A 25021-nucleotide genomic window follows, 5' to 3' on the forward strand; every position below is an offset into this window, starting at 1 on the left:
CATGACCTCCCTACTTTTGTAATCTATGACTCGATTGATAAAGGCAAATGTCCCATATGCCTTTTTCACCACCCCACTAACATGCCCCTCTGCCTTCAGAGATCTATGGACACACATGCCAAGGTCTCTTTGTTTCTCAGAACTTCCTAGTGTCATGCCGTTCATTGAATACTTCCTTGTCATATTACTCCTTCCACCTCACACTTTTCAAGGTTAAATTCCATCTGCCACTTGTTGCCCATTTGACCATCCCGTCTATATCTTCCTGTAGCCCAAGGCACTCAACCCAGCCAATCTTTGTGTCATCTGCAAACTTACTAATCCTAGCCCCCACATAGTCATCTATGTTGTTTGTATAAATGACAAATAATAGGGGACTGAGCACAGATCCCTGTAGTACGCCACTGGACACTAGCTTCCAGTCACTAAAGCATCCTTCTGTCATCACCCTCTGTCTCCTACAACTAAGTCAATTTTGAATGCACCTTGTCAAATTACCCTGTATCCCATGTGCATTTGCCTTCTTTATAAGTCTCCCATCTGGGACCTTATCAAAGGCTTTGCTGAAATCCATATAAACTACATCAACCACACTACCCTCATCTACACACCTGGTCACCTCCTCAAAAAATTCAATCAAATTTGGTAGGCATAACCTCCCTCTGACAAAGCCATGCTGGCTATCCCTGATTAAACCTTGCCTATCCAAGTGGAGATAGATACTCTCCTTCAGAAATTTCTCCAATAGTAGGGAAACTACTACCACTGACGTGAGACTCACTGGCTTATCTCTACAGCCCTTATTAAATAGCGGAATCACATTAGTTGTTCTCCAGTCCTCTGGCACCTCCCCCATGGCCAGAGAGGAATTAAAAATTTGGGTCAGAGCCCCTGCTATCTCCTCCCTTGCCTCCCTCAGCAGTCTGGGACACACCATCTGGACCTGGAGATTTGTCCACTTTTAAGCCTGCCAATACCTCCAATACCTTGTCACTCTCTATATCAATTTGCTCAATAACCTCGCAGTCTCTCTCCCCGAGTTCGATACCTTCAGATAAGGAAGACAAAGAAAAGCTGTTCCGATTAGTTGATGGCACAAGGAATAGGGCACAGAAATTTAAGGTTTTGGACAGAAGATATGGTTGGGAGGTGAGGGGGAGGGGTCGGAGGGGGTGCGGGGAAGCAGGGGCAATGGGCGGGGGTTTGGAGGGGGGGATGCTGTGGCCATGAGATGTGAGGAAGAACATTTTTTTGCAATGAGTGGTAATGACCTGGACCTTGTTTTCCTGAGGGTGGTGGAAGCGAAGATGATCACTGATTTCAAAAGGGAATTGGATGGGCATTTAAAGAAAATAATCTTGCAGGGTTACAGGGATAGATTTGAGGAATGGGACTATCTGGATTGCTCCAAGGAGAGCCAGGAGAACCAGGAGGACTGGGTAGGCTGAATGGCCTCCTTCTGTGCTGTAATTATTCTGTGGCTCTATAAGATTCAGAATAGTGACAATTTAAAGTGCACCTGCCAGCAAGACTTAGCTGGAATGAAGGATTGCAATTAAATCTATAAACTGCAAAAACTAGACTGCAATTAAAACAACAGCACTGTTTTGAATAACATCTAAATTAATATTACAGCAAAATAATATCCTATAGCTAATAATGGCACTCCCCTGTAAGAGTGCATTATCCAAATGGAAGAGGTTGTTGTGCTTATTTTGAGTAGGCATTCAAGGACTTCAGCAAGTTCCTGGTTCTCACACAAGAAATGTCACCACTGGATGATTAGCACATTTTAAAAGGCTTAATTGGGATACGGCTTAAAAAAGTACAAATCCTCATATCTCTCAGCGAAATGCAGCTCGGACATAGGATAGCAGTATCTACATATCTGGATGAGAAATGGAACTTCAGGCATGCTCATTCAATTCTACATTCACCTCATCAATGCTTCTTCTGCGCTCATCCACATAAGTGACCTCACAGCATACACCGTGGAAGCTGGGGAGCAGTGACTAAGTCAGGCATGGTGGGAGGATGGTTTATGGAAGTAATTTTCTGACTTTATTTGTGCCAAAGAATATTGCCTGATTCCAGCTTGTAATGGAGAACTGTGGGGGTATCCCATGTGATATTTCACACTGATGAATGAAAAATTGTAGCAGCGCACCACAATTTTCCTACAGGTGCTGGCAAAGATCCCTGCTCCCTATGTGCACTCAGAACATTTAGGCTTAAATTTGAAATACAGCTGAATTTGTCCTTTGAATTATTGAATGAGAAATAGAGACGACACAATGGGATGGGCAATGCTTTCCCAGTGCAATGCCACTGGTGCTGCCTTTCCTGAGGCACAGCAGTTAATGCTTCAGAATGAAACAACCTCACACTTTAATGCAAGGCCAGCTCATTTAGATATATTTGAGGAGTATCTGTATGCAACACATGATGTGTTGGGAGAGCCATGCTGATTGGCAGCTGGAAAGATGGGCACCAATGCAGCTGCGCAAAGGAGCTGCTGCAGCTTCAAGAATAGCCTGCACTTCCTTTGCATTAACGGGGAACTGTTTGTCCTTTTATTCTTTACCACACTTCTGAAGATGACATTATGCTAAAGGTGCATTGTGAAATAATGTTCACAAAGCCCCATTTTGTGGTTCTTCATAAACATACATTACAATGACAAATTTTTTTTCAAAACATATGAATAGGGCATTGACATATTGGGGCGATTAATGTGACCCCTTTTAGCAATTCTATCCCCTTCTCCCTTATTTTACAGGACAGATGGCTGAGATTTACCCCACACGAGTCCAGATGTACACAGAGAAATGCAGATGCAAAGCACCTAGCATTTTGAGAATCTATGAACCAGCTATGTGCAAGGTTCATCAAAGTCACCAAATATTATGACAATCAGGAGACCTCCCCAGAGCTTAGCTGGAGTGTTATAGGACATGGGTGTTATTAGACATGGGGGCAGAATATGGCGCTCATTGGGCGGCCGGGTGCCTGAGCTGAACGAGTGTAAAATGACACATGATAATGTCGGGCAAGTGTCCTGACATCATCGCGCACTCGGGCAATATTTTGGTCGGCGGGCTTGTGCACAAGTTGGAAGTGCGCCCGCTGACAATTAAGCGGCCTATTAAGGCCCTTAATCAACTAATTGTTTGAAATTTTTCGCTGCCCGTCCATCTGTTCAATTGGTAGGTGGGTGAAAAGGCTAAGTAGCCTTTGCTTTTGTGGCGAAACCTCATCCACAGGTGGGATGAGGTTTTGTCCAGTGATTAAAAAAAAGCCTTTTGCACTCACATTTTACATGTCTCTGCTCATGTGACAGAGTCCCATAAGGGGACATGTTTTCATTATTTTAAAATTCTTTATTCATATTGATAAAAATCTTCAGCTCAGTGAGGCAGCTCTGTGCCCCAGGGAACCTTTACTGCGTGCACCCGCGTGCATGCGTGAAATTCAGCTCTCACGCTCCTGCCGTTCCCACGCCGGCAGCACTGAGGGTGGCAGTGTGCAATTCATGCTAGCTGGCTATTAATTGGCCAGCCAGTGTGAAATTGAGGTCGGGGCCTGATCATGGACGGCGGATGGCTTCCTGACCTCTCTCTGACCTGCCCACCGAGCCTGTCCATGGTTCCTATTGAAGAATTAGATATTGGACACCTTGTGGAAGCTGACTATTTGAGTCAAAGTGGGCCTCCCATTCAGCACCTATTTAAAGCAGGTACTCAGCAGTTTGCTCAGTTTGCTCATCAGCACTGGTCAGACATTCCAGCCATTCCTTCACTGTCGCTGAGTCAAAATTCTACAACACCCTCCCTAAAAGCACTGTAGGTGTACCTACACAACATGGGCTGCAGTGGCTCAGGAAGGCAGCTCACCACCACCTTCTCAAGGGTAACTAGCAATGGGCAATAAATGCTGGCCCAGCCAGCAACGCCCACATCCTGTGAATGAATTTTTAAAAAATCAGAGATGGTAATGCCATTGAACATCAAGGAGAAATGGTTGGATTCTCTCTTGTTGGAGGTGGTTGTTGCCTGGCACTTGTGAGGCGTGAAAGTTACTTGCCATTTATCAGCCCAGGTCTTGCTGCATATGGGCACGAATTGCTTCAGTATCTGAGGAGCCGTGAATGGCGCTGAACATTGTGCAATCATCAGCGAATATCCCCATTTCTGACCTCATGATGGAAGGAATGTCATTGATGAAGCAGCTGAAGATGGCTGGGCTTAGGATGCTACTCCTGTAATGATGTCCCGGAACAGAAGTGATTGACCTCCAACAATCACCACCATCGTGTGCTAGGTATGACTCCAACCAGCGGAGAGTTTTTCCCCTGATTCCCATTGACTCCAGTTTTGCTAGGGCTCCTTGATGCCACACTTGGTCAAATGTTGCTTGGATGACAAGGGTAGTCACCCTCACCTCACCTCTGGAGTTCAGCTCTTTTGTCTATGTTTGGACTAAGGCGGTAATGAGGTCAGGAGTTGAGTGGGTTTGCTGGAACCCAAATTGAGCATCAGTGAGCAGGTTATTATTGAGTAAATGCTGCTTGATAGCACTGTTGATGACCCCTTCCGCCACTTTGTTGATAATTGAGAGTAGGCTGATAGGGGGTAATTGGCCAGGTTGGATTTGTCCTGCTTTTTGTGGGCAGGGCAAACCTGGGCGGTATTCCACATTGCTGGATGGATGCCACTGTTATAGCTCTACCGGAACGGCTTCGCTAAAGGTGCAGCTAGTTCTGGAGCACAAGTATATCTTTCTGTATCTTTACCTCAGGCCTTTATTTTCCACACTGGCCAAATTAGTACTAGGAAGTCCTGCTTCATTTTTTTAAATGAGAGGACCTTGGAAAATACTGTGAGTTTATCTTTGTGTGAAGTTATTCCTGTGTGCCTGCTGTATTGGGTGATGAACTCATGCAATTCACATGGCGTTGCTGCTGCGCTCCAAGCAGAAAACCTGCCATTTCATGTTCACAGACATTACAAATATTTCATTCAAAGCTTTTTATATTTCAATCTATATTCAACATACTCAATCTTGTAACAAATCTCTTGAGGATCACATCAAATAACAGTACCAGTGAACCATGGTAAGCCACTCAGAAATAATTTCATTTTTTTTTAATCTCATATAATAAAAGTTATTTCTCCCAGTCATTTAATGGAATTCAGCGTGTGCTGAAAAACCATCCGAGGAACGTTTGTTCAATCAGATTCGGAAGGCTTCCATGCAATTTTAGCATAAATGCAAAATACTGCAAATGCTGGAGATCTGAAATAAAACAGAAAGTGCTAGAAAAACTCAAAGGCCTGGCAGCAGCTGTAGAGAGAGAAACAGGGTTAAAGTTTCGAGTCTGATATGACTCACCTTCAGAACTCTGAAACGTTAACTCCATTTCTCTCTCCACAGATGCTACTGGCCTGCTGAATTTTTCCAGCACTGCCTGTTTTTATTTCCTGCCGTTTTAATGTTGAGAATAATTCTTCAGACCATGTGGGCTTCTTTGCTCTGTTGATTTCAAAAGATGCTGCTGGACTCTGAGTCACTAATTAAATCCACGCCATTCAGGGTGTGACTATACTATCAACCTCATCTCCTTGTTGTCCTTATGAGCTGCTTAGATTCATGTTTTCTGTAGCATGGGTCTATTTTTAGCAATGATTCTTTTGAAATTCTTTTTATATAACCAAAACCCTCTTTCAATAGTGAAGAAATGGCTAATTCAACTACAACTTGCTTTTAGCTAATGTCTTTAACATAGGATAACACCCCAATTCACAAGTGTCCTAATAAAAAACAAAAGTGCAAGTTGTGGTGCTCATGTAAACATGGTTCCCATTCTATTGAGGTAAAAAATGAAATTAAAAATTACTTCATTAGCAATAAAATGGCATAAATAAATTAACATGCTTGGGGTTTGTTTTTTAACTTCTCCATGAGTTTATCTTATTGTGTATCACTTTAGTGACTGTTTATAACGAATTATTCCCAGTTTTCAGTTAGCTACTTTATAAAAACATTTTCTTGTCCAATCCACTCCTGAGGACAGAGGGTAGATCTTGACTTTGTGGTGACAGTGTAAACTGGGTAGTAGTGAGTTGTATTGGCAAGTCGGTAGCTGTCTTGCGTCTCTCTGGATTTCTACGTCCATTGACTTGCAATGCCATATCCAACAGGCTGCTAACTTGCTACCACATAGTTTAGACTACCACCACGAGGTGAAGATCGACTCCAGTGAATTACGTTAGAAGATGCTTCCACAGGCTGCAGCTTCCAGTAGTTTAACCAAATCACCATTCATGTGTGAATCTGGACAGAGATGCTGGTAGGATTTAACTCTCCAATAAATTTTTAATATTTTATTATTCATTTAAAAACTGAGAAGGGACAGATTAATGAGATCTTACATGCTTTTTTTTGTGCAATCATTTTTTTTAAAGTAGTGTTTTGCTCAAAAAGAATTCTTCAGCAATTTATTTGAACAGTGAGACCAAGGGCTACATTTCAGCTGTGAGCAAAATTATAACATCAAATCCTACATATATTTATGAATCACATTCTGTAGTACATGTCTGTTTTTAACAATGATTCTGCCACATTTTTTTAACAACTTAAACCCTTTTTCAGTACTGTAGGAAAGGTTAATTCATCATGAAGGATTCTTATCACGTACTGAACAATGAATCTAATTCACCGTTCATTTAGGGTGTTAAAATTCAATTTACGCTTTCACAGATGTTCCCAGACTCCCAGAATTTAATGAGGATGACTCATGTGCACATGGTCTAAATGGTGTGGATTTAAATAGTGACTCAGAGTTCTCCAGCAGCTTTTGAGATCAATTTCAGTAAAATTATTCCAATCGCTGAAACTGCATGTTTCTTCCCTTATCTTGTTAAGTATTTCTTTTCTGTACTGATTTTCAGTCTCTACTTGAATTCCAGTGAATGAGAGCAGTGAGCTTTATTGGATGAGATTTCAACAAAATTACATTCAAAATGATTCCCAGCGGATTACCTTGGTTGGTAACTTCCTCAGTTATTTGATGTCATCTCACTGCATTGGATCCAAAATATTTCTTTGAAGCTGGATTCAATTAGAAAGCTATTAATACAATACTGTTTTGTCTATTTAAGATATATCAACTGGAATTACCATCAGTTTGGTTTCATGTCAGCATGACAACACCATTGAGGAAGTGAGATTGCATATTGATAGCACATTTTGGAAGTTAGGATGAAGGCATGTTTGCTGCTTTTACAGATGTGGTTGTGTGACTGTTTAAAGTAATTTCTTGTTGCAGGTTTGGTTGATTTTCATCAACTTAAATAAAGTCTGTAACAAGAATGTTTTGATCTACCGATCTATATGTCTGTATGTCTATATTTCTGTCTGTTTGTCTACCCTGTTTTAAAATCAAAATAGTGCAGATGCTAGAGATCTGAAATAAAAGCAGTAAGTGCTGGAAAATCTCAGCCATTCTGGCAGCATCTGTGGAGAGAGAAACAGAATTAACATTTCAAGTCCAATATGACTCTTCTTTGGAACCGGTGCAAAGTTCAAACAATATCAACATCATCTATACACTCCGCTGCTGGCCCTTTATACAACATGGTTACCTTCTGCATAGAGCACACAGAATATTGAAGAGTGGATGAGCTTGCCTAGTGAAGACAACGACAACTTATATTTATAAAGCACCTTTAATGTAATGAAATGTCCCAAAATGCTTCATAGAAACATTATAAAGTAAAGAATGACACTGAGCCACATAAAGAGAATTGAATCAGATAACCATAACCTTGGTCAAAGAATTTTATGGAATGTCTTAAAGGAACAAAGCAGGGTAGTGTGGTATAGGGATGGTATTCCAGAGCTTGGGCTAAGGGAACTGAAGGCATGGCCACCAATGATGGAACAATTAAAATGGGGGATGCACAGGATCCCAGAATTAGAGGAGAGCAGATATCACATAGGATTGTGGGTTGCTAAGACACGGACAGCAGAGCCTTGGATAACCTCAGGTTTAGGGAGGGTAGAATATGGGAGACCAGCCAGGAGTGTGTTGGACTAGTTGAGTCTAGAGGTAATGAAGGCATGAATGAGGGTTTCAGCAGCAGATGAGCTAGTACAGGGGCAAAGTTAAGAGATTTTAAGGAAGTGGAAATAGTCAGTCTTAGTGATGGCCCCGAACATGAGGTCAGGAGATCATCTTGAGATCAAATGTGACAACCAAGGTTGCGAACAGACTGGCTAAATCTCAGATTGTTGCCAGGGAGAAGGATGGAGTAGCTAGGGAATGGATTTTAGTGGGGACCGAAAACCATGGCTTCAGTCTTCTCAATATTTAATTGGAGGAAATTTATTCTCATCCAGTACTGAATGCTGGATTAGTTTAGCAACAGTGAAGGAGGTGAGGTAGAGCTGGATGTCATCAGCTTACATGTAAAAACTAACACTGTGCCTTTGGATGATGTCACCAGGTGGCAGCACATAGATCAGAAATAGGAGGGGGCCAAGGATTGATCTTTGGGGCACAACAAGGTAACAGTGGGGAGCAAGAAGAGAAGCTATAGCAAGTTATTCTCTGGCTTTGTTAGATAAATAAGAATGGAACCAGGCAAGAGCAGTCCAACCTAGTTGGATGACAGTGGAAACAGCATTGGAGGAGGATGGTGTGGCCAACTGTGTCAAAGGTTGCAGGCAGGTCAAGAATGATGAGGAGGGGAATATCATTTGTGACTTCCCGGTTAGTTTGGGGAACCTTGCTAGGCTCACTTGTTTTTATTTGATTTCAGTGAACTATGCCGACAAACATCCGCCAAATCCTGTTCCAGTATATATCTGAACCCTATTTCTCCACGGATACTGACTGACCTGCTGGGTGTTTCCAGCATTTTCTGTTTCTATTTCAATAATGGAATTATTCTAATGAAGGGTTACGCATGAAATATTAACTTATCTGTTCTCTCCACAGATGTTGATTGACTTCTGTGATTCTAATATTGTCGATTGTTTCAAAATTCTGCAATTTTTAATTTTTAAAACTTCAATTACGGAAAGACTTCCAGTGTAAAGGAGCTTTTAGAATGAAGAGTTATTACATTCAAATGCTGGCTGCTTATACAAACTAACTTCAGATTCTGTAATGAAATCAGAAAATACTGGAAATACACAATGGAACTATCAGTATCTGCAAAGGCAGATTAATGAATTGTACAAGAGACTGAATAGAAATATCCGACAGTATTATACAAAATAATGTACTTGCATTTATTTAGCACCTTTCATGACCTCAGGACATTCCAAAGCACTTTACAAACAATGAAGTACGTTGGTACCAGTCACCGCTGTAAAATAGGAAAAGTTGGCAGCCAATTTAAGTGCAGCTAGACCCATCAAGCCACAATGAGCAGATCACCTTTTTAGCCTGTCTTTCTTTATTCTCATGCTGTTGTGCATTTCCAACATTTTCCAAAGTTGGAATCAAATTGGTTTTATATCTGCTTAATTGCATATTTAAAAAGAAAAGTCTGAGCATTTACATTATAACACACAAGCATGAAATAGATTTGAATCCCAGAAACTTTCAGTAAGGGCTCAGCTGGAGAGGTCAGGTATGCAAAGGAATTTAATTACCTCCGCATAATAGGCATTTTGTTCAGCACAGTACAATAAGAAGCAGTTTTAGTTTTACACTTCATTCAATGATCCATTAAACTTTGTAATAGGAAGAACTTTCACAGCTCTTGCTGCAAACGCTGAGATGCCTTAAAACCTTCTCCAAGCGCAAGAACAACAGACCACACAATTTCAATGAGAACCAAAGATTAAGCGGGCTGGATCTCCTGCATGGTTTAGATAATGTGATGAAACCAAATTTGCTAAATTGCTTCACATCCATACTCCTGTCATTGGTCACACAACACTTGAGGTGCACTGCTTTCCAACACCAACTGGAAAACAAATGGACTCTCCATTATCCGATTTGATGATTCTTGACTATCAATTTTCCATCTCCAACATTAGAAAAAATGAAAATACACGATGGTCCTAGGATTTTTCCTCTGTTGTTCAAAATATTGTCCAGGAGATTATTGTTAATCCCTAGAGGCTAGTAGCCCCAGTCAAAGGAATTTCTGGTTCCTAATCTACATCAGAAATTCCTCCCATTTTATCTTTAATAGGCGTCAATACATCTTTTACCAGCTGATTGCAGCCGTGGTGAATCTAGGGTCTGTACTGACTAAACACCCTTTCAAGTGCCAATGGTAGATCCCAAGTATGTGAATGACTGCATCCCTACAATTTGCTATCGGGGCAGAACTGCTGAGGATCAACAGACTTCATGGCCCAATCCACAACACTTTGGTCAGTTGAGTGGGTGATTAGAATTTCAGTCTCTGAACTTTAGATATAATATTTAAAATGTTTTTTTTAAACAACCTACTGCAAAAGTGGACTTTCTACTGATGGATATCCACTCTAAGTTACAAGTTTTGCAGGTTAACATTGTCATGCCAATGCAGACATGAAGATATTACATTTTTTTAAAAACCGTATTCCTTTTAAAAATAGACCCTGATGAAGTGTAAGATGGCTGTGAGGGGGGTCACCTGACTTTTGCAACTTCAACAGCCTAACAAACTTTCTGAAAAGTTCCAAATTGGATTATAATGGTCAGGGGTCCCCCTTGAATTGAATTGCCAAAGCAACACTTTTCTGTGGAATTTCACACCTGCTTTATCAAGGCTTACTCCAAAACACAGAGGCAACAAATCTCCAGGCTCTCTTACTCTGGGTCTACCATGTAGCAAACCGAGACTAAGTATCCACAATAAAGTACTGAAGATGACCATCTACCTTCTACTATATATCCATGGCTTTTGCCCATGTGGCTGAAACTTCTTCTTCCCTATGAAAGATTACCATTTGCTTTTCATGGTGTATCAATGGCCATTCATCATCTGAACGAAGCAGCCCTCTGATTCTGAAATCCTTTTATCACAAAAATTGAGGGAGCAACTGTGTGGTCTGCAGAACACCAGCAACAACATCACAGTTGCAAAGAAAAAAGGCTGTTTCATCTTGCCTATTCAAGACCTGTGAGGCTTGGGCCTGGATTTTTATTCTTGAGGTCTATAGTGGGATTCAGGAAAATTCCTGGCTCGTCCCACCTACCTTGGGAGAATGTGCCTGCAAGGATGGGATTTTCATTGTGTGGTTGTGTTGGGGGGGGGGGGTGGTGGGGGGGCTGTAACCAGGCCAGCCAGCACAGGAAAAAGTTCAGAGGTGGCCAAGGGGTTACCGGGTGCTGAGGTGGACTGTTTAATGCCCTGCCCTGGTGCTGTAGCACTTCATCACAATTAAAATTAAAATAGAAAGGCCATGCTGCCTCATGCGCTCTACCTACTCTCCATGGCCCCCATGCCAAGGCATGCCCCCAAAACAATGTTAAGTTATACCCCTCCACTCACACCCATTGCTCCTCATACCCCTATGACAACCTATGCTTGTCTACCTATCCCCAAGGCCTCTCTTGCCCCATGTACCAAACTATGCCTTTCTGCCTGCCCCCATGCCCTCATGCTCCCTATACAAAGTTGAGGCAACTTGCATGCCCATTGACCCACTATAAACTGGTTAGGACCAATGAACCCTGTAAAGACTAAAGCACATATAAAAACATTTTTAAAAAGTCTTAAAAAGGCCATTCATTCATAACTTTCCACTATGTTAAAAAAATGACCGTTTTGCAATATTCTGATTGCAATAAAAGTGTCAATCATACAGATCCTTTAAAGCTTCCATAATTGAAGCTGTAAGGCCATTAAACCTCTTAACCTTTTGTATATAAAATTGTGAAATTGACAGCAGAGATCAGAGAACCAGAGCTGTCAATCAAGCAATGTTTTCTCTCGTCTTCAGGTGTTTCAACAGGCTAATGGATATCTGGGCTCTCAGCTGTGTCCCATTAAGTATTCTTAGCTGTTTCGTACAGCTGTCAGAAATCAGCCCAAGCTCCACAGCCATGGCTGCCATGGAGCTTGCGATCCCAATTCTTGTCACCACACTGGGGATTGCAACTCACAGTTGGGATGCCTTGCCTGAATGCTTCATCAGAATGCCTTTTTATCATCCTTTGTTTTTTTTTTGTTTTGATAATTTTTTATCCTTCCCCCTCTTAGTGGGGCTAATATTCTGGCTGAGTGGATCCTAAACTTCTGCTTACTCCCTAGGTGCATTTCTGACCTTGCGTCTCAGGGGTACTTGCATAGATTTGGTACAAACTCACATGATTTATGACTCTGATGGGGAGGGAGCCCATCTTTGATGGGGACATTGTGGGGTTGGAGGGCTGGACTTAACAGGAATATCCAGTTACAGTATAAGTGGATCAACGTTGTCTGGCCAAGATGAAAAGATGAATTTTTTTTCTGGAGGCTGGTTTCCTAAAAAATATTCATTTCTCTGTAATTTGTTTCTTCAGGGAACTAGACTTATTCATTTTCAACCTTCCCACCTGAACCTTTAGCAATGCTAGATGGAGGGATACACAGCCGTTCCTTGTGTCCAATATTCATAGTGCACACAAACCATGGTGCAATAATAGGATGCCCATTTGCGTTATGTGCCATCTCCATTTTGCTAGAATTCCAGATGGGGTAAAATGGAATGGAGGCTCAGTATAAAGTCTTGCACCAAATTTTCCCACAGCTGTCCGGACTCTTTACTTTGGGATCCGGGTTACAGAATTTCTACCTCAACTTCTAATCTCCCCTTTATTAACTTTACTTCTCATTCATTCATCCATTCATTCATTCATTCATTCATTCATTCACGTGTGTTCTGCCTGAAGGCAGGTCCTTGACTCATTGTCTGCTGATGCTCCACCCTGAGCTAATTTCTAGGCAGTTTTTGGCAGTGGTAGTTTGCCATTGCCTTTTACTCTCAGGGGCAGTGTAAGGAGGCAGGTCCCACGTCCATGTTTGGAACAGGAATTAAACCTGCCCTGTTGGCATTTTTCTGAAACACATGCTAGTGAACTGAGCTAACCAACCCCCCAACTTTTCTATCTTCTTTTTATTTGTTCTGATATTTATTTTAATTATCTGTCCTCTAAGCAGTTAATGTTGTTTCTTTAATTTCAAATTTGAGCTAACCTTCCTATTCATATTGGGAAGCCCAGCCCAAACTCCTTTTTTCCCCTTATTAGAATGGACTTGATTTGTAGCTATTCCCTGTCTAAATAATCTATGTTTATGTTACCAATATTTTGCTTCCTTACAATGTAGGTAAATCCCTTTTTATCTTGCTATAATTTTTGTTTAGCTCCAGCCAAGTTCCTGTTGTTCTTCCTTCTCAATTAAGCCTGTTTATATATAATGTGGTCATATTTTCACAAATGTTCCCTTATTTTTAGGTCATCTATTTGTTCCAACTAATGACCCAGAACCAGGTCAAGTAGTATTTTGGTTTATTGATGGAAGTTGCTTAAGAAAACACTGCAGAAATTTCCATATCAAAATTATTTTCGAACAGTATAAGTCCCCTTGAGTCTTTATTTTTAATGCGTCCCACTTTAAATGTTCATTCATTGCCCTAAGTAATTATTCTAAGTATTTTTGTCCACAATTTTCTTTCCATTCTATGGTAGATTATAATATAGCCTCAGTGATTTAGCTATTCCTTAATCCAATAGGACACTGGACTCGATTTTTCTCTCCTCTCTCTCTCTCTCTATGAATTTGATTTTTGATTGAGCATCAAATAATCACTTGTGTAGAGAACAAAGTGAAACATTGGGCAAGGAGGTTTGCATGTCTATAAATAAATACATCTAATTTGCTATCAGTATAAATTAATAGGTCCCAGCAGATTAGAAAATAGTAAATGTAACACCACTATTCATGCAGGACAGTGCCGGATACCAGGGAAATCACTGCCACCGCCTGCTTTGGATCGGACAGTGCGATGTGCTCACCAGATTGTGATCCTGAGGCTGTTCTAAAGCTAGGCCCCACTGGGGTGTGTACTTCTGCACTGGTAGAGGGTGTGAGTGAGTGCTGTGATGGAACTTCAAGCAGGGTGTCTCCAGATTCCCCCTCAGAACTTTCTTTGGGGTTTGATTGGAGGCCCTGGGTCATAGACTCCGTTGGCTATTTCTCAGATGTGCCTGCGGAAGCAAGGGGAGATAATTAGTGCATGGCAGTGGCCTGTGAAAGAGGACACACCACTCACAGCATTGTTGTCTGATGTATGTTTCACTGCTGGACCCTCACTTCATAAAGCACTGCCAACCTCACCTTCAGCACAGGACCAGTCCAAATTGTCACCAGCCAGCTGGATGGCTCTGTTTTCCAAGTCTGTAAGGACCTTGGTTTCAAGCATTCCTCCACCAGTAAGCGACCTCTCTCTCTTGTTGTGTGCCAGCTTGTCCGGCATGAATAGAGATGGAGAAAGTGTAAGTAGGATGCCTGCCAGGCCAGATGATAAGTATGCCTGGCCTGTGTTGGTGGTGAATGGTCCCATGGACAGGATGGGGACAATGAAGGTGTGTGATAAAACATTGTTTTATCTGCTTGCTACTGCACATAGTACAAATCTAGGATGATTCCACCCTCGGTGCACTATGATAGTTATGCTACCATGGTGGAATCAGAGAGGATTGTGTGGTGTCATGTGAAATAACCCTCAAGTTGAAATGCAGAAACAAGCATTTTCTGTTCTGGGATGGCTTTAAAAAAGCTAAATATTGGACGAGTTTAGACACATTCTAGGCCATGGAGAACTTTACAATGGTGGTGGGCTGGGAGGTGGGTAGGCTGGCAAAATGGTACAGGTAGGCATCATGGGGGCATGCTCAATGCCTTCCTGCTGCCATGCCAATTTTGCAACAGCAGGAAATCTAGTGGACAAGCTGCCTGCTAGATGCCCAATTGAGCACTTAAGCAACCAATTAAAGAGCTCTTCATACTTGGCATATTGCCAGCCGTGGGGAGGCTGTGTCCATGTGGGGTGAGCATCCAGTGAAACTTGGCGGCCTCCCAGCAGTTTCTGGGAGGTGTAACAAACTCTGATGCTTACCTTGAGTTTAGATCAGGAGTTCAGAGTTCAGAGTTTGGGTTCCTGGTGGGCCTCCGGACTTCTGTGCATGCGCCGGCCAGGAAAATGCTGCACATCCGCAGTTCATCCATTTTTATCTTCTTCAGTTGGGAACCGGCCTTGCGCAAATGGACAGAAGAAAATGAAGAAGAAAAGTGAAATAACGTGAAACTGTAGTTCGGGTGACCTGAAGAGGAGCGCCATTGCACAGAGGGTGTCCCAGGGAGCAGGACACAGGGAGCGGGATACGGAGAAGGTCCCAAACAAAGGAGAAATTCCCAAGCCAGGGAGTGAGGAAGAAACAGGTCTCAGAAGAAGGTTCCAGCTAAGGGGCAATGACAGAGATCAGAAACAGATCTTGTTGAGTAAAGTTGAGAAAATGGACCAGAGCAATAGGCTCTGACTTAAAGAGAGAGAGCTACACGGAGCAGACTTGAAGCAAAGTGGGCTCAACAGAAGCCCTGAAAATCCAAGAGGGCAACCAAGGGTTGCTAACTCTGTGCTGCGGGCTGTAAGGGCAAAGGTATTCCTTTGGAGAAGTGGGGCAGAATTTTGCCCTTGGTGGGTGTGTGGGCCCCACCGGCTCAGCGGCAGGCGGGCAGCTGACCCCCACCGCGAAACAGGGCCTGCTGCCATTTTGAGTGGGCAGGCCAATTAAGACCCGCCCAGCGGCCTGCCTGACAGGAAGTGCTATGAGCTGCCTGTTCCAATGGGGGAGGGATTGCCCATCTGTCAAAGTGCTCCCTGAGGCAAAGTCCTGTCTCAGGGAGTTTACTGACAGGTAAGAAAAGTCAAAAAATAGAGAAATATTAAAATTATTAACATGTCCCCCTTATGTGACAATGTCACACGAGATGGGACATGTTAATAAGTAACACAAGTTTATTAAATGGGACTCCTGGCCTGCCCACCAGCCTTAAGCTTGCACGGGCAGGGTCTTTAACAAGGTTAATTAGCCTGTCAATAGCCTTAATTGGCCATTGACAGGTCGGCGGGCAGACAACTGAGTTCGCTGTCTGCCCGCCTTCGTGAATATTTAAATGGACTGGGATGAAGTCGAGGATTCCTCCCGACGTCATCCCACGTCATTTTCCCCTCGGCGAGCGGACCCTGCCCCCAAATCATCGAGGGGAAAATCCTGGCCGTGGTGTTCTGCTTGGCATGGCTGAAGATCTGAAATTGTGCTTGGAAGCTGAAGCTTGAGTGTATGTGGAGATCCAGAGGAAAGAAATCTCAGAAGGTGAGATTGAAACCCTGGAGGAGGATCCTGGTTGAAGCCGTCTGAGTGGGAGCGAAACTTGAAGAGAATTCTAAGGAAAACTGTTCAAATGTGGAGATTGGAAACCATTGTGAGAAAGACCGATTTTTAATGATAAAAGCAAAACAATGGGATTGGTTGGCTCACTGTGTGACAAGTGTCTGGGTGGGTTTTTGAGAAACCCACATCCATAAATCTGCTTTGGTACCATCTGTCATTTACTTTGGAGTGTGGTGTGTCTGTGCAAAGTTCACCAGTTGGTTCACATGTGCAGCATACGTACCCTGAATATCAGTGTATAAAATGGATATGTTAAGTTGTTTCTGAATTTGTGTGTGTCTGCAAAGTTATGGCTGGGGTAAAGAAATAGTGAATACTTGAATAATTTTCTTGTGTTTGTACTGAGATCATTCTAACTTTTTTGTCTTTTATAATTATAGTTCAATTTCTTGTTAATAAATGTTTTATTCTTTCTGTAAAAAGGTCAGCAGCTGATCCCTGTGAAGTTGTTCAGTAATATCTCTACAGTTTCTAAAAAAAAATAAAAGTTAGGATCTATCAAGCCAGGTATCACTCTGGGATCTGACTTTGTCCAGTATTACCATCAGTTGGGATTGTAACAGAGAATTCTCCTTTCTGGGCACACCATAGCCCATGGAGGGGTCCCCTGGCAACAAAGGTTTCCCCCGCAGCAATGGCACTGTCTGATCTCGGTGAGCCTTCCTGCCCCCTCCCCCTCACCCACCCCCCCCCCCCCCCCCCCCCCCCCCACCGCTATGCACCGATTGTCGAGGCCCCCCTGCCTGGCCCTGGTGGCGCCAGACCCTTCTTGCCTGTCTTCGAGGGTACCTGCTCATCAATGTGCCCTCATCCTGCATGTCAGCCCTAGCAATGGCTCCTGCTGGCAGTGACGCTCTTTAGGTTGCCGGCCCTCAGACTTAACCAGCAGCTCCTAGGAGCAGGTAGCTGTCCTTACTAAGGACACTCAGCAGTGCCCCCAACAGGAATGTGCCTCCCTGGAGTCCTGACCTGAGCTGAAGCAGAATCTTCTTCCATTTTCAGCCCCAGTTGCGGGACTTCAGTCTTCTCCATAAAATTCATTCCCCCACCTCCAGGAATGACCTGAGATGTTACACCTGAGATAAGTGTCTAAGCCTGGTATCCCATTGTAAATGCTGGAAATTTTCAACTGTTTACATCATTTATCCGGAGATTCGAGTGAGAGAGCAGAAAAAACAATCAGACCCTCACGCAAAACCTCAAAATTCATATCATTGGATAATGATTTAGATGCAGGAAACTTGTCTGAGCTCTGCTCTGTAATCCAGGAGCATTCAAAATAATTGTACTGCTGGTCCATGAGGGTTATAAAATCAGCTAATTCCACTCAGACCAGGGGGAGAATATTATGTCCTGTGGGTGGGTGCGCGCCCGACCCAATCGGGTGTAAAATCGTGCGAAATGACGTCGGGCGAGCGACCCAGCTATTTCACTCAGTGGGCACACGCAGAAGTCGGAAGCATGCCCGCCTACAATTAAGAGGGCAAATAAGCCCATTAACGGCGCAATTGTCTCCGAATTTTCCTGGTTGGCGGATGGGCAAATTGGCCAGGCGGCCTTTACATTTTTCATCAAACCTCATCCAAGGGCCGGATGAAATCTCCGTTATGAAATGAAATAAAAATAAATACCTGTGGACAGCATTTTTATGAGGTATATTTTCAGGCACTTGGTTGTGATGCATGGACATTTTTTTTTTGAAGCTTTTTAAACCTTTATTCAATCATTTGAAGGCCTGCAGCTCCCTAAGGCAGTTGTCTGCCTTCAGGGAGTTTTCTAGCGGTGCTCACCCATGCCCGCGGTGGCATCATCGCCCGACCTCTTCCCACCCCCGCCCCAGCAGTACTGAGCAGTTCAGCAGGCGTTTCACGCTGGCTAGCCGCTAACTGGCCAGCCAGTGTGAAATGGTGGTCCCGGCCGATCCCAGGCCCACTGATCGCACCCACCCACCTGCCAAAGGTAAAAATTCAGGCCCAGGGATTGAACTTTGCACCTTACTGATGTGCGCAGCATCCAATGAATCAAATGATACATTTTAAAAAATTCATTTATAGGATGTGGGTGTCGCTGGCTAGGTCAGCATTTATTGCAATTAGGGATGGGCAATAAATGCTGGTGGAGCCAGCGACGCCCACATCCCATAGATGAATTTTTAAAAATTCATTCACTAAACCGTGGGGATAGCTTCTTCTATGATCTCTTCATTTAGAAGCCTGTCTGAACTAATCAATAGTTAAGCATTTTGTCAAAGTAAAAATGAAGATGCTTTTAGCCCTGAATTTGCATTTCTGGTAAAATTTGTGCGGGGAGTGGTTAGTGGAGAGGAGGAAGCCAGTGAGCCTAGTGCAGGACCAATTTGAATAGTTTTTGAATGTTTAATGAGATTTGTGTCACAGCAGAGAAAAAGCATCTCAGTTTTCCACTGTGAATCTGGCTCGCTCCAATAAAGGCTCTGCATGTGAGTCTGGATTTATTTTACTACTTCTCATTTAAATACAGCAGTACATCTTTCCTTTTCCATGTCAGTCAGGCACACATGTCAACATCCTTTAAAAGCAATTGACTGGATCTTCTGCTGCTTGGCAACACTGGCAAAAGTCCAGTGGGAGGGCTTATCCACCTGTTGCAAAGTTGGACTCCTGACTCCACCTTATTTTCTGTGGCTGGGGTCATTGTGATTATTTTGACAAGCTCCATTGCTTTCCCAAGGGAGATCAGGAATATCTATGGCAGGCCTTTCAAGCTGTGAGCTGAACAATCAAGAATTCAAGAAAAAACAATTTGCTTTTAAATGACATCTGACCAAAAAGGTATTTATATGCCTTTACATTATATTGAAACAGATCACACAAACAGCCCAGTCAGCCCAACTGATCCATGTGGGTGTTGCTGCTTCACACGAACCTCTTCCTCACACTATCTCATCCTGTCAGCATATCCTTCTATTCCTTTCTCCTTTATGTACTTAACTAGCTTCCCCTTTGTGATCATTGATATTTTAAAGGATCCTTCCATCACCAAGGCAACACTTGATGTCATGGATGAAGAGAGTAAATGACAGGAGTTGTGTATGTATATATTACTGTGTTTGCCTTGTGTTTAAAACTTCCCATGCATATCTGGGTGTGCATTTCACGCCTAGTCCTCATAACTTCCAGTGGGAAGTCCTGGAAGTGATGGGGACAAGCAGTCAACTGGCAGAGCAGTTCCTGAGGAATTTTCCACTACATTTAGCTTGCCAGTCTAACTCCATTGGAACAGTACTGAGTGCTGTCTTAGGCTGCATTTGAGTGCTTCCATTGGAGTTTGGCGAGTGAGGGAGTTTTAAGGGTTAATTTAATTTAAGGGTTAATTTCCAGCTCCCGTCTAGTTTTTCTTTAATTAAGCAATTAACTTAAAGTTGTTCTTTGGTTTGGGAGAGGGTGAGTTTTAGCCCAGCTTTAAAATAGGGCTCATTCAGGCTCTGCTTGCAGCTAGTTAACTGGATAACTGGCTTAAACAGGTTTTCAGAAGATAGGTTCAGGGAGCATAAAAGCTGGCCATCTGCAGTGCGGCCTTATCTGCACTGAGTTTTGGGCTGCATTTGAGTGCTTCAGTTTGAGTTTGATGAACGAGGGAGTGCATTGAAGAGGGAAGGAGGTGATCCTTTCATTTTCTACCTTTCCTCAGAAAGAAGAACAGCGGCCTTGGTAATTAGGACTTGGTGAGTATTTCTATTGTCCTTAATATTCTCTAAACTAGAGGAAGTAAAAGTAAAGGGAGTGCAGTAAAGGTAAGTCATGGTAGGGAAGCTCGGTCCCATAGAATGCTCCTCCTGTGCAATGTGAGAAGTCAAGGTCACTTCCAGTGTCCATGGTGCCCTCATGTGCAGGAAGTGTCTCCAGCTGCAGCTATTTGAAATTTGCGTTTTGGATCTGGAGCAGCGGCTGGAGTCACTGTGGAGTATCCGCAGGGCTGAGATTTTCATGGACAGCACTTACAGTGAGGTGGTCACACTGCAGGTAAAAAGTGCACAGACAGAAAGGGAGTGGGCGAATGCTAGATAAACTAAAGGCATTAGGCAGGTAGTGCAGAAGTCCCCTGTGTCCATCTCCTTCTCTAACAGGTTTTCTGTTTTGGATACTGCTGGGGGAGATTGTTTCTCAGGGGAATGCAGCGAGAGCCAAGTCTGTTGTGCTGCACGGGGTACAGGGTTTGGTGGTTGGGGGGGGGGGGGAGGTGTGGAGTGTGGAGGGGGAGAAAAATGAGTGGGAGAACAATAGATGATTCAATCGTAATGGGAACAGATAGGCGTTTTTGTGGCCACAGACATGGCACCAGGATGGTATGTTGCTCCCTGGTACCAGGGTCAAGGGTGTAACTGAGCGGCTGCAGAACAGTCTGAAGGGGGAGGGTGAACAGCCAGAGGTCATGGTCCATATTGGCACCAACGACATAGGTAAAAACATAGATGACATCCTGCGAGCAGAACATAGGGAGCTAGGAAATAAATTAAATGCAGGACCGCAAAGGTAGTAATCTCAGCATTACTCCCAGTGCCACGAGCTAGAGAGATCAGGAATGGGAGAATTGACCGGATGAACGTGTGGCTGGAGGGATGGCGTAGGAGGGAGGGATTTAGATTCCTGAGGCATTGGGACCAATTTTGGGGAAGATGGACTTGTACAGGCTGGATGTGTTGCACCCCAGCCGGACCAGGACCAATATCCTCGCAATGGTATTTGCTAGTACTGTGGGGGAGGGTTTAAACTAGGGTGGCAGGGGGTTGGGAACCTGAGTGGGGAGACACAAGAGAGGGAAACAAGGCTAGGAATGAAAGACAGAAAAGTAAAAAGCAAAAGTGGAAGGCAGAGGAATCAGGCGCTAACAGCAAATAGGGTCTTGGTATAAAAAAGATGTGTAAATAAAAAAGTCGAACGGCACTTTATCTGAATGCTCAGAGCATTCACAATAAGGTCGATGAATTAACAGTGGAAATTGATGTAAACAGGTACAATATGATTACGATTACAGAGACATGGCTGCAGGGTGATCAAGACTGGGAACTGAAGATCCAGGGGTACTCGATATTTAGGAAGGACAGACAAAAAGGAAAGGAGGTGGAGTAGCATTGTTAGTTAAGGATGAAATCAGTGCAATAGTGAGAGAGTACATTGGCTCAGAAAATCTAGATAAAGAATCAGTCTGGGTGGAGCTAAGAAACAACAAGGGCTGGAAAACATTAGTGGGAGTTGTCGATAGGCCTCCAAATAGTAATGGTAAGGTAGGGGATGATATTGAACAGGAAATTAGAGATGCATGTAACAAGGGTGTTACAGTAATCATGGATGACATTAATCTACACATAGACTGGGCAAACCAAATTAGCAATAATACTGTGACAGATGAATTCCTGGAGTATGTACACAATGGTTTTTTAGACCAGTACATCGAAGAACCAACTAGGGAACAGGTTATCCTAGATTTGGTTTTGTGCAATGAGAAGGGTTAATTCTCATTGTTAGGGAACAGTGAGCATAACATGATGGAATTCTTCCTTAGGTTGGAAAGTGAAGTAGTGTAATCTGAAACTAGGGTCCTAGATGCAAACAAAGGAAATTACAAAGGTATGAGGCATGAGTCGGCTAAGGTAGATTGGTGAACTTCATTAAAAGGTAATGACAATGACAATGGCTAATATTTAAGGAACAAATGTATGCATTGCAACAGTTGTATATTCCTTTCTGGCACAAAAACACAACAGGAAAAGTAGCCCATCCATGGCTACCAAAAGAAATTAAGGATAATATTAAATGTAAGGAGGAGTCGTATAAAGTTGCTAGAAAAAGTAGCAAGCCTGAAGACTAGAAGTAGTTTAGAATTCAGCGAAGGAGGACCAAGAGATTGATTAAGAGGGGAGAGATAGAGTATGAGAGCAAACTCGCAAGGAACATAAAAGATCACTGTAAAAGCTTCTATAAGTATGTAAAAGATTGTTGAAGCCAAATGTATGTCCCTTACAGTCCGAAACAGGAGAATTTATAATAGAGAACAAGGAAATGGCAGAGCAATTAAACAACTACTTTAGTTCTGTCTTCATGTAGGAAGACACAAATAACTTCCCAGAAATGCTAGGGAATCAATGGTCTAGTGAGGAGGAATTTAAGGAAATTAGTATTACTGAAAAAACAGTGCTGGAGAAATTAATGGGACTGAAAGCTGATAAATTCTCCGGGGCCTGATAATCTACATCCCAGGGTACTAAAGGTGGTGACAATGGAAATAATGGAAGCGTTGGTTGTCATCTTCCAAAATTCCATAGAATCTGGTACAGTCCCGGCAGATTGGAGGGTGGCAAATGTAACCCGACTATTTTTAAAAAAGAGGGATTAAACAGGGAATTGCAGGCTGGTTAGCCTATCCTCAGTGGTAGAGAAAATGCTAGAGTCTATTTAGGGAATTTCTAAGGATACTTAGAAAATATCAATGGGATTAGACAAAGTCAACATGGATTTATGAAAGGGGAATCATGTTTTACAAACTTACTAGAGTTTTTTGAGGACGTAACTAGCAGAATAAATAAGGGAGAACCAGTGGATGTGGTGTATGTGGATTTTCAGAAAGCTTTTGATCAAGTTCCACATAACTGGTTAGTGTGCAAAATTAAAGCACATGGGATTGGGCGTAACATTTTTGCATGGATTGAGAATTGGATAGCAGACAGGAAACAGAGAGGAATAAATGGATCTTTTTCGGAATGGCAGTTAGTGATGACTAGTGAGGTACAGCAGGGATCAGTTCTTGGGCTTCAGCTATTCACAATGTATATCAATGATTTGGACGAGGGAACCAAATGTAATATTTCCAAGTTTTTTGACAACATGAAACTTATTGGGCATGTCAGTGGTGAGGAGGATGTTAAGAGGCTTCAAGGTGATTTGTACAAGTTGAGTGAGTGGGCAAATACATGGCAGATGCAGAATAATGTGGATAAGTGTGAAGTTATCCACTTTGGTAGGAAAAAACAGAATGGCAGAGAATTATTTAAATGGTGATATATTGGGAAATGTTGATGTACAAAGGGACCTGGGGGTTCTTGTACACCAATCACTGAAAGCAAGCATGCAGGTGCAGCAAGCAGTTAAGAAGGCAAATGGTATGTTGGCCTTCATTGCAAGAGGACTTGAGTGCAGGACCTAGGATGTCTTATTGCACCAATACAGGGCCTTAGTGAGACCACACCTGGAGTATTGTATGCAGTTTTGGTCTCCTTACCTAAGAAAGGATATACTTGCCATAGAAGGAGTGCAGCAAAGGTTCACCAGACTGATTCCTGGGATGGTAGGATTGTTGTATGAGGAGAGATTGGGCCAACTAGGCCTGTATTCACTGGAGTTTAGAAGAATGAGAGGGGATCTCATTGAACCATATAAAATTCTGTCAGGGCTGGACAAACTGGATGCAGGTATGATGTTTCATCTGGCTGGAGGGCCTAGAACAAGGGTTCACAGTCTCAGGATACTGGGTAGACCATTTAGGACTGAGATGAGGGGAAACTTCTTCATTCAGAGGGTGGTGAACCTGTGGAATTCTCTACCACAGAAGGCTGTGGAGGCCTAGTCGCTATATATATTTAAGAAGGAAATAGATAGATTTCTAGACTCTAAAGGCATCAAGGGATATGGTAGAAAGTGGGAGTATGGTGTTGAGATAGAGGATCAGGTATGATCATAATAAATGGCAGAGCAGGTTTGGTCCTCTGGCTTGATGTTGATCAAGGAGTGATGGATATGCTGGACCATGATGCTACATATGTAGTAGAATGGTCCAGTACTTACAGGGTTAATGTGGAACAGGGTACAATACCACCCACACAGTGATGCAAGAATACACATGTCCAAGACCTTGGGTTAGTGTGGTGTTGGCCAGAGATGTGATAAAACCTAGGATGGAGATAGCTCCATAACTGTACCCTTTATTGTATAGTTGTATACAGTTGCAAGTCATTAATAAAAACTTGCTGTTACAGATGACTATGGTAACTTCTTCAACAGGCACCTTCTGCAACCAACAGCTTCCCAATATATTGTGGTGGTATGCAATTCAGCTGCTGGTGATTACCCACCGCATCTTAGAGATATCAAGTTTTAGAATGCTGTACCTGCCCAATTTATCATGATGGTAATACCACTCTAAATGATGTAGGATCCCTTCACAATGGAGGCTTGCTATCATGGATAGAGTTGTCTGCAACAGGTAGGTAGATGAGGATAGGGTAAAGTAGTTTACTCCCTCTTGTTGGTTCCCTCACTGACACATTTCCAGTTTGGCCACTATGTCCTTCAAGACTCAGCCAAATCAGTCATTGGTTGTCAATCATTAATGGTACTACCAAGCCACGTAATGATGCGCCTTGAGTTCACCATCTAGAGTATCCAGTGTCCTTCCTTTGCTGAAAGCTTCATCCAAGTCAGGGGTCAAGGAGTTAGGAAGGACCAGGATGGTGAAGAGAGTTGAGTTGTTCTTCCTCCACAAAACATCTAATCTGGTCAGCGTCTCAAATAGCCTCCCTAATCAAACTCCTACCGCCCAGCT

The sequence above is a fragment of the Carcharodon carcharias genome, chromosome 5 (assembly GCF_017639515.1).
Source record: "Carcharodon carcharias isolate sCarCar2 chromosome 5, sCarCar2.pri, whole genome shotgun sequence".
Classification (NCBI taxonomy): Eukaryota; Metazoa; Chordata; class Chondrichthyes; order Lamniformes; family Lamnidae; genus Carcharodon; species Carcharodon carcharias.